Genomic DNA, 11,422 nt, shown 5'->3' with positions numbered 1-11,422 from the left:
TCTGGAACACATCTGTGCCCCCAAGAGGCACTCGGAAGGCTGGAAGATGACCCTCCCTGGCTTCTGGAGGAAGACCACAGCCTGGCTGGTCCTCAGAGGGGCCAGACTGACAAGAAGCCCTGGGGACCCAGCCTCCAGCAGCTGAGATCCCACCTGGAGTTCCAGTAGGTCTGCCCTCCCTCCGCTCTGGAGTCAGATCTCTTCTTACTCTGGATTAGTCTACCCGCTCTCTGAGCCCTCTCGGCCCCTTCCTGTGCCTGGCGAGGCAGATTCGATGACATCTAGACCTAAACGAAAGAGGCGCCCTCCTCCTTCCTCCACAGTGAAGACCTGCCACATGTCCAGGTCACCCTAACTCTAGCCAGTTACTCCTGAGGGTGCTGCTTCTAGAGGCAAAGCAGCAGTAGGGTGGAGTGGGAGGGGGATGGGAGGTTGAGGGTCCCCTCCAGGCAGGTAGGACTGCAGGACTTGGCAGGGGGTAGCCCAGAACATGGAGACGGCGATGGCACCCCACTCCACTACTCTCGCCTGGAAAATCCCACGGACGGAGGAGCCTGGTAGGGCTGCAGTCCATGGGGTCTCGAAGGGTCCGACACGACTGAGTGACTTCACACTCACTTTTCACTTCCATGCACTGGAGACGGAAATGGCAACCCACTCCAGCGTTCTTGCCTGGAGAATCCCAGGGAGGGGGGAGCCTGGTGGGCTGCCGTCTATGGGGTCCCACAGAGTCGGACACGCCTGAAGCAACTTAGCAGCAGCAGCAGCAGCAGCCCAGAACAAGGGGGAGGAAGGAAATGACAGCAGAACTAGGGGCCTGGTCTCCTGCCTCTCACAGCTGTATCTCACTTGCTGGAGCGGTGTCAGGATCACTGAGGGCACCGCAGCCTGCACTTGGGGGCTGGGCGCCTCCCCAGGTGGTAGCGAGGGATTAATAGAACAGAATGATCAAACAGTTGGCTCGAGACTCCATGAGGGAACTGGAGATAGAGAAGAAACTTTACGGGGTTTTGGGAGACCACAGTAAGATGAATGGCACTCAAGAACATAATGGGAAAAGGCTGAAACATGTCGGCTTGCTCGATGCATAAAGCGATACAAGTCACGTGGCATCAAAGCCAGCTTGGCTTGCTTAAATCAACCTAACCTGCTTAGCCACAAAACTATGCAGCAGAAGCAAGAGACATGGCCCAAAACCATTAAACAGTGGTGGCATGAGACTTACATCCTGCCTAGTGAGCTCCATGACTTAATGACCCCCCAAAACATGCTCTTTAGCCCCTAAGCCACCTTCTTTCCAGAATGCGGCCCCAAACAATAAAACAACAGCAGAAAACAAGACCTACAACCTGCCCAGTGGTCATCAAGGTAACACCTCCCCAAAACAGGCTCTGAGCATACAGAACACAATCACTTATGGAAAGGTGACTTTTCAAAATGAAAGACCTACATTGTACTGAGACCCGAAAATATTCTCCCCAAGTAACGTGACAGGGCAGTCGAGCGTGCTGCAGTGCTGCAGTCCATGGGGTCGCAAAGAGTCAGATACGACAGAGCGACTGAACTGAACTGTCACAGGCCTGGCCTGACCATAGACAGTGGGGCAAGTAAACTTCCCTGCCCTACCTGGGGGAGGTGGCACTGATGATGGAAATCTGCTGTCTAGGCAAGAAAAAGAAGATCGTTCCCTGCTCCCCTCTTCCTCGGGTTGTGAAAGTATACCTGAGTACTTAGGGCAACGCCACGCTTGTGAACCTCCCAAGTGTCTTACCCTAATAAATCACTTCTTTTCTAGCACTTTGCTTCTCACCTAATTTCTTTCTAGTATGAAGCAGCAGTCGCTCAGTCATGTCTGACTTTTTGTGACTGTAGCCCACCAGGCTCCTCGTCCATGGGACTCTCTGGGCAAAAATACTGCAGTGGGTTGCCACTTCCGACTCCAGCAATCTTCCCAAATGTACACAGAGGAGACTGCGTTAACGTGCAGCAGACGATACCTCCAGTTAACCTGTTACAGAAAACCGCCTCTTGAGTCTTTAAATTCTATACCAATTCTATACCTCTGCTCGGCCGACTGTTTATTGATTTAGGTTTTACGGTGGATGACCTGGGGCTATTTGTTCCATCCTCGCATAGAAAGGACTGTGGTGCCAGAGCTCTTCGGAGCCCTGGAAACCACACCTAATGGTTTCACAGGGCCTGACTCTGTTTCTCCTTGCCTAGGGGAGATGCCAGCGGCTGTCCCCACTTCCTACTTCCAAGGTCACACGGAGGGAGCACTGAGACGGGACACACAGATGAGAGACGCTCCGAGAGAAGCAGGTGCGGACAGCCTGGGAGGGGTGTTTCTAATTTTCACAACGTGGCTGGGTGGGGGGGGACATCATTCTCGGTGGGTGGGAGGGACACCTCGAGAAACCATCATGTTCATCTTCTAGTCAGAAGTATGTATGAGGGAGGTGACATAAACCCAAGTATAACTAACACTGTTTTGTTAGGTGACATGCAACACAAGTATAACGAATGCTGTTTTATGTTAGATATAAAAGTTAACAGAGTCAACCCTAAGAGTTCGCTTCCAAACGAAAATACTTTTCTCGATTTAATTTTCTATCCATATGAAATGACGACTATTCAGTAGACTGACTGCGCTCATCACTTTCAAGATGGATGGAAGTGGACTCATAATGCTGAACCCCTTAAACTTACACAGGGATATATGCCAATTCTAGTAATATCTCAGTACGACTGAAAAGGAAAAAAAAAAAAAAAGGCATGATCTTCCACTCAGGGTGCCTGAACAAACAAAAAGGTAGCAAGCCTCAACAATAAACACAATCAAACCTGTTCTGTTCGCTGGAGCAGGGCCACCAGGGTGACCGCTCATGTGGAAACTGCAAACCCAACTTTCAGAATCTAACACACAATTATGGTATTTTTCCATGGACATTCCATAATTTTTTTTAAAGTTAAGATCCCCGTTATACTAACTGTCGTAAATGTATGTTTGTGTCCCGTCACTCAGTCCTGTCTGACTTCTCGAGACCCCATGAACCTTAGCACACCAGGATTCCCTGTCCTTCTCTGTCTCCCAGAGTTGGCTCAAACTCATGTGTATTGAGTCAGGGATGCCATCTATCTATCCATTTCGTCCTCTGTCATCCCCTTCTCCTCCTGTCTTCCATCTTTCCCGGCATCAGAGTCCTTTCCAACGAGTCAGCTCTTCACATCAGGTGGCCCAAAGTTTTGGAGCTTCAGCTTCAAGGTCAGCCTTCCCAGTGAATATTCAGGGTTGATTTCCTTTAGGATTCACCGGTTACATACGCTGCTACCGCTAAGTCGCTTCAGTCGTGTCTGACTCTGTGCGACCCCATAGATGGCAGCCCACTAGGCTCCTCTCTCCCTGGGATTCTCCAGGCAAGAATACTGGAGTGGGCTGCCATTTCCTTCTCCAATGCATGAAAGTGAAAAGTGAAAGTGCAGTCGGTGCTGCCCGACTCTTAGCGACCCCATGGACTGCAGCCTACCAGGCTCCTCCATCCATGGGATTTTCCAGGCAAGAGTACTGGAGTGGGTTGCCATTGCCTTCTCCGATATCTATCTATCTATGTATCTATCTACTGATACATAGATAGATAGATAGATAGATTAGGTATAGGTATATACATATAGATATATATGTATATATTACATTTTTTATAAGAGTACTCTGTGATCTTAAGCATTGAGAAGTAAAGCGTTTCATTTCTTTGCAAAAACGTCAGCAAGGAGGCCTCTCAACTCTGCTTCCTTTCTTCTCTACATGACTTTCAACTGGGGGTGAGGATCTTTCCAAGCACGACCTGGTCAGTTGCCACCCGATACTTCCTTAACCTGGATCTGCTTTCAACGTCTCGTTCTTTGTGCTTTCAGGCCTGATACTATCTCCAGGTTTCTTTATCCCTACCAAGTGAAGTAACAGTTGCTGGCATGTTTACCTCTGAGACATCTTCTTTCCTTTTGTCACAAACAGGGGCTTTATTTAAGTTTTTCCAGGGGATGGGCAATGAGAGCCTGAAGCTGGATTCTATATCAAAATGACAACGCCTCCAATTTGGCAGAACTTAAATCACCAAGTGGTTCACTTTCCTCGCCTCAGTTTCTTCCTCAAAACCTGAAACAGCATCAGCGGGGGGGGGGGGGGGGCCGGCGGGGGGCGGCTTACCCTGCCTTTTTCCTTTTTCACAGGCAAGGGCTGGGGCTCGAGAGAGTGTCACAGAGGGGGCCACGGAGAGTGACATGGGAATGATGCCTCTGCCAGGTCCAGGTCTCCCTAAGCCATCTCTGGGTCCGTCTGCTGCGGCAGTGTGCCCAGGAATGTCTCTGAGGACCGGAATGCCCTACTCTGTTTGTGGGCAGTGAAAAGCTCAGGCACTGCTAGAGCACAGAACAGGAACCTCCTTTCAGGGGACATCAGCCACCACAGCCTAGGGACTCAGCAGGTCTGTGGGTACTGCCAGGCCATCCAGGAGGACGGGGCAAAGACGCAATATTCGGGGACAAATCCACAAGGGCCTAGATTTACACCTTACCTCAGCTCAACAGCTGTCCTCCCAGGGCTCAGGCTCAGGCCATCTCCTAGGAGGAAACCGCCCAGTACTGCCTGCCCTCCACAGGGCCAAGTAGGCAGATTCACTGACGGGGTGTCACCGGCAGGATCTGGGGAGCAGCTGTGCACAGAGGCCCCTCCCACAGGTGAGGCAGGAGATATGAAGTGTGCGGGGACCCTGCTCCAGTGCCGTGACTGCACAAGCAGAGCTCAGGGACCCTCTGCCCTGGCCTGGGCTCTGATCACACTCTGTCTGCACAGGAAGGGGACTGGCTGGCAGCCCCAGGCTGACCCTTTTCTCCCTCTGCCCTGAACTCCCCTGGAGTCATGACATCGACCGCTCCTCTTTGCACATCTCCCTCCTCTCAGGGTCCTGGCCCCAGTCGGTTCTGACACAGACACTCAAGAGTCTGCAGCTCTGGGACAGAGGGTCCACATATACTACTCTGGAGACAGCAGTGACACTGGAGGATAGAGCCAGGTGTGCTGGGATCAGCAGCGGCCAAGGGCTACCCAGGACCCCCAGCGCATAATATCGTCCTTGCCCTCGGGGTCTCTCTCCATTCTACGTTTGGCCACATGGCCTCCCTGGCCTCCTCCAGCTGCAGCCAGAAGACTCACTCTGTTTCCTGAGTGCTTTCTTTCCAGGAACACCTCACTCCCAGGGCTCCTACACTTACGGAGAGAAAAACTTCCCTGGGTTCACCACCCAGCCCTTGCCCAATACCACACAGGTGTCGAGTGTCTGGGGTCTGAAACCATCCTCCCAAGCACAGATTGTGAACCTAACTGTGGTTTCAGGAATGAGTCCTGAACACGCTGCAGCTGTTTCTTCTAAGATAACAGCAGGACCAAACCTCTCATAGGAAAATGACTTGGGAAACTAAAGGGTGCTCATCCTCCTGCCCTGAGGATCTCAGGTGGCAGACGCTACTCAGCTCCACAATCAACAGCATGGAGGGGGCACCTGAGGTGGCAAAGGGGACCAACTTACCTGAAGATGACTTCCACCTGCACTGGTTCAGCTTACAGTGGCCTTAGGTCCTCAAACACCTGGTTTCCCTGGTCTCCTTATTCTCTCAGTCACCTGTGTCCACCCAAGCCTGAGAGCAAGAACCAAAACGCTCCAAAAACATGAAGATGGTATATTAACGTGTATTTCAAGAGCAGGAAATAAACTGAAAACTGGAGAGCCGACCCCACCATGTGAGTGTGAGTCTCCTCTTATCTCCAAAGCTAAGCCATTTCTCAATGGCTAGAGCAGCAGACAAAGCGCAGGGCTGATGCTCGGAAACAAGGGCCCTTCCTCTAAGGTCACTGACCACCGGCCCGCAGCCCCATTTCGGTCCCTTTCTCAGCCCAGCATGTCTGGGCACCTCCTGACGGGACCCCACGTCCAGTGCCAAGTGTCAGCACACCCTGGTTCTCTGAATTATTGTGTATACAGCTCCGCATCCTCTTTCTGGAGCATGTGGCCCCGGCTGGCTCTTCACCCGCTTTGGCTTTCAGTCCATCCCCCGGCCCTAATAACTCGTTTTAGTGTGGCAAATAGAATTTGGGGTCTGTGGGGGCAAACCAGGGACTAGCTCAAGGTCATCTAGTGGGAAAGCAGGAGACCCAAGCCAGAACCTTATTGTTTGTGCAGCCACGCCTCGCCACGTGGTTCCTGCTAAATGCTGAGGGAGAGAGGCTGTGACTCAGCAGTGTCTGGAAACCAAGCGGCCAAACCAATCCCAGCTCCTGATTCCTCCCGGACCAAATCTCACGAGATCTTGGGATCACGGGTGGGGTCTCCCAGGGATTCCAGAAGCGGCTTATTTTAAGAGGCAGGGAGGGGTGGTGCCTGTGGCCACGTCCACCAGAATGGCAGTGAGAGGAGCATTAGGGTGGGGGTAGGGTGGGGGTTGAGCTGGGTTGGGGTGGGATGGAGGGGCGGTGGAGTAGGGGTGGGGTGGGAGTGTGGAGTGGTGGTTGGGGTGTGGGCAGGGGTGTGGGGTGGGATTGGGGGTAGACGTGTGGGGTGGGGATGGATGGGGAAAGTGGGAAGAGGCCCTTGTAGCTGGGTGTCCAAGGGACATTTGGGGGCACAAGTAGACAGGGGCACACCGAAACTACACAGACAGGAAGAAAAGGGCACCTCACTCAGAATGTTGTGGACCCTAAGGGGTGGTAGGCTAGCAACAGGGGCACAGCATTGACAAGGAATGACCTAGATAGGTGCACACTGAGAAAGTGGTTCTCCAAGTCAGCTGAGCCCAGAGGTCCTTGTTTCCTGGTTTCCTGAAGGAATGCACAGACAATAGATTAGGGCAATGTGACTGGTACTGTGAAGCTGTCCAAGGTGATGGAGAGTGCAGAACACAGGTGCATGCTACTCAGCAGCCCAGGGCGAGTGCTTCAAACCCTTCCTGATGCTCTGCAGGTCGGTCTCTATCAGGAGCAAATACCTTTTTGTAACCTTTGAGGATGAGTTACAGAGTTAGAAGTGCAACCTGACATGATCCATGAGCAAGTGAAAGAATTTAACCAGGACAAAGAAAGTCGGGTGCTTACCAAAATTCATATTCCTGGAAAAGAAAGCTTGTACTTCCGCATATGGGCAAGCTTCTTCTCAGGGATGTTAGTCTGTAGATGCACATGTGTGCAGGTGTGAGTGCAGAAGTGCCTGCCAGTATGCTAGTGAGTATGAGCTGTCTGAACTGACCTAGCCAGGTGATGGAAGTTAGATAGCAGAAACATGAAGGTCATAGGGAAAGGTGCATAGGCTCTGGCCAGCAGAAGCATTGAAGCCAAGGTACTGGTCCCCGTTATGTCACTGAGAGAGTAATTTCTAAGTGCAATCACAGTGGTGCACCCAGGATGCTTGGCAGAAAGGAGAGGCAGGAGGAAAGTACCTGGGGGTGACTAGTGAGAGTGCAGAGGAGCCGAGACACAGAACAAGCTGCAATATGACACACAAAAGCCATGGTGGGTGACCCCTAACCCCTTGGAAAACCATAAAAGGGTGTTTACATGTTCCTCACGTGCCAGGCATTCTTTCCCTGACCTTGCCATGAGCATGAGCACACCTTGACTTTTTTTGTGTGGTTTCAGAGATGGACCATCACTGCAGCATAGCACCTACTACCTGCAGTCTTCCAGTTTGAAGTATCACTCTTTGTACCCTTTGTAGGATGCATCTATTGGGTATTAGGACTGTAGGATGGATGACTTAGCTTGATCCTCTTGCTGCTCCTTGTACCGACAGGCTTGGGTGACCAGGCAGGCTGGGATGTGTTTTTTCATATGGAGAACAGAACCACTTTGAAATGGCCTCAATGGGGTAAATGGGCAGATGTGCATGTTTCCAGCACGAGTGAATCATGGAACTTAACAGCGAGTTGTCCTTAACGTCTCAATGGCCAGTGTTTGCAAAAGTTTCAGGGAGTTTCTATATGCCAGCAGAGCATGCCTCATTTCTGAAAGACGGGTGGTTATGGGACCTGATGGGGGGTGGGAGGATCATATTATCCACGTTCCCACTCTGTGAGACTTTGGAGAGGCATCATGGAAGCTGTTAATGCCTGCCTGGGAGGCAAGCTGAGGCCCCTAGAAGCTTGTTGCAAAGACTGATGATCTGTAGTTGCAAACCTGGCATACGTGGGGCATTTCACCGACTTATGATTGTCTTTCATGTGCTTTAAGAGAACCTGATCTGTCTCAAAGGATAACTCACAGATTTTACAGACTATGGAGGGCTCGTCGGAAGTGTGGACACTTTCAGTGTGACAGTGCAGTTGGAAGGGAGTAGGAAAGCAGTGCCAGCAGGTGGTGTGGTTTTTCCAACTGTCACCTCTCTGCCTCTCAAGTTCCAAATGGTGCTTCATGTGATTTATAAACTTGCCATTTTTAAAATTTTTCAAGCACCTGAGACATTTAAAGACTGTGTGTCTTTGGTTCTAGCTGCCCATCTCCTATATGCTGTCTATAGTAGAAGTCACTAAGTAACACAATCAGATTTCCTTCTGTGGGATCAACAATTTTGTTTTGACTTGCTAAACTTGGAAAGTCCATTTTTGTCAGTCCATTTTCCCCTAAAGGACTTACAGGCTTGCAATGAACACTGACCTTTGGAAAAGCTGTTGGACAAAGCCCTCCATTCTGAACATGGCTTAAGGAGGTATAAACACTGACTGGTGTGCCTTGCTCAGTAGTCACTGTATGAAAAGTACCTGAAGAGGACAAAGCTAAAGAGTTCCCCTATAATTCCATCACTGAGTTTAGGCCTTTTGGGATTTGTGCTATTTGTTTCAGGAGCGAAAAGTCACTTTGATACACGAGGACTTTTATTCATATTTCCTGCAGAAACTACTGTTTCTCCTGGATGCTGCAATGAACTTGTGAAGGTAATCAAAGGAGAACATAACTCTGAAAAGCTATTAGGCACTATCTGTGGTGAAATATTTTTATAATCAGCTTCAGACAAAGGCTCAATAGTAATATAGGGCTATCTGTTGATCTTGATTAAGAGTCAGAAACTGGCAAGACACTTTTTGCTTCTGATGTAGGAGTCACATAACTAACAGGCTGTAATTTGTGAGCATTAGCTTTACTGAAGTGACCATGCCTTTTTCTCTTTGAATATCAACCTGGGTAACCCTGTTCTATATATTTGAAACAACTGGTTTGGAATTTGAGGTCATCCCAACAAAGATCACATCACCGTCTTCATTTACATGTTCCACTTCAAGAAAGATCAGTTTAGCATCTTTGATCATCTACTTGTTTGGTTGTCCCATGCTTCTCTGTGGTTCTGGCTCTTGTTCTTCACATAACATACATGGTGTTTCCATATTTTAAATACTTTTTAATTCGTGAAGAGTGTGGCCACAAGTCCCAGCACCTTCTTTATATAAACTGGCACATCACTAGATGGTCAATACCGAAATCAGATTGATTATATTCTTTGCAGCCAAAGATAGAGAGACTCTATACACACAACAAAAACAAGACCAGGAGCTGACTGTGGCTCAGATCATGAACTCCTTATTACCAAATTCAGACTTAAATTGAAGAAAGTAGGGAAAACTGCTAGACCATTCAGGTATGACCTAAATCAAATCCCTTATGGTTATACAGTGGAAGTGAGAAATAGATTTATGGGCCTAGATCTGATAGATAGAGTGCCTGATGAACTATAGAACGAGGTTCGTGACATTGTATGGGAGACAGGGATCAAGACCATCCCCATGGAAAAGAAATGAAGAAAAGGAAAATGGCTATCTGGGGAGGCCTTACAAATAGCTGTGAAAAGAAGAGAAGCAAAAAGCAAAGGTGAAAAGGAAAGGTATCAGCATCTGAATGCAGAATTCCAAACAATAGCAAGAAGAGATAAGAAAGCCTTCTTCAGCGATCAATGCAAAGAAATAGAGGAAAAGAACAGAATGGGAAAGACTAGAGATCTCTTCAAGAAAATGAGAGATACCAAGGGAATATTTCATGCAAAGATGGGCTCGGTAAAGGACAGAAATGGTATGGACCTAACAGAAGCAGAAGATATTAAGAAGAGGTGGCAAAAATACACAGAAGAACTGTACAAAAAAGAGCTTTATGACCCAGATAATCACGATGTTGTGATCACTGATCTAGAGCCAGATATCATGGAATGTGAAGTCAAGTGGGCCTTAGAAAGCATCACTACGAAAAAAGCTAATGGAGGTGATGGAATTCCAGTGGAACCAGAGATCAAATTGCCAGCATCTGCTGGATCATGGAAAAAGCAAGAGAATTCCAGGAAAACATCTATTTCTGCTTTACTGACAATGCCAAAGACTTTGTGTGGATCACAATAAACTGTGGAAAATTCTGAGGGAGATGGAAATACCAGACCACCTGACCTGCCTCTTTAGAAATCTGTATGCAGGTCAAGCAGCAACAGTTAGAACTGGACATGGAACAACAGACTGGTTCCACATAGGAAAAGGAGTACATCAAGGCTCTATATTGTTACACTGCTTATTTAACTTCTATGCAGAGTACATCATGAGAAATGCTGGACTGGAAGAAATACAAGCTGGAATCAAGATTTCTGGGAGAAATATCAATAACCTCAGATATGCAGATGACACTACTCTTATGGCAGAAAGTGAAGAGGAACTAAAAAGCCTCTTGATGAAAGTGAAAGAGGAGAGTGAAAATGTTGGCTTAAAGCTCAACATTCAGGAAATGAAGATCATGGCATCCGATCTCATCACTTTATGGGAAATAGATGGAGAAACAGTGGAAACAGTGTCAGCCTTTATTTTGGGGGGCTCCAAAATCACACTGCAGATGGTGACTGCAGCCATGAAATTAAAAGATGCTTACTCCTTGGAAGGAAAGCTATGATCAACCTAGATAGCATATTCAAAAGCAGAGACATTACTTTGCCGACTAAGGTCCGTCTAGTTAAGGTTATTGTTTTTCCTGTGGTCATGTATAGATGTGAGAATTGGACTGTGAAGAAGGCTGAGAGCTGAAGAATTGAAGCTTTTTAATTGTGGTGTTGGAGAACACTCTTGAGAGTTCTTTGGACTACAAGGAAACCCAACCAATCCATTCTGAAGATCAGTTCAGTTCAGTTCAGTTCACTCGCTCAGTCATGTCCGACTCTTTGCAACCCCATGAATTGCAGCACGCCAGGCCTCCCTGTCTATCACCAACTCCCGGAGTTCACTCAGACTTGCATCCATCGAGTCAGTGATGCCATCCAGCCATCTCATCCTCTGTCGTCCCCTTCTCCTGCCCCCAATCCCTCCCAGCATCAAAGTCTTTTCCAATGAGTCAACTCTTCGCAAAGGTGGCCAAAGTACTGGA

At 48.6% G+C, this 11,422-nt stretch overlaps 1 pseudogene; it reads right to left on the bottom strand.

Annotated features, from left to right (window-relative positions):
• Window positions 1-8,176: 8,176 nt before the first annotated feature.
• On the bottom strand, window positions 8,177-9,405 carry LOC120860608 (annotated as a pseudogene).
• Window positions 9,406-11,422: the final 2,017 nt, after the last annotated feature.

Source organism: Oryx dammah, unplaced genomic scaffold (assembly GCF_014754425.2).
Source record: "Oryx dammah isolate SB20612 unplaced genomic scaffold, SCBI_Odam_1.1 HiC_scaffold_11128, whole genome shotgun sequence".
Taxonomy (NCBI): domain Eukaryota; kingdom Metazoa; phylum Chordata; class Mammalia; order Artiodactyla; family Bovidae; genus Oryx; species Oryx dammah.
Note: the sequence above shows the minus strand (reverse complement) of the source record. Positions and strands in the feature narration are given on the sequence as shown.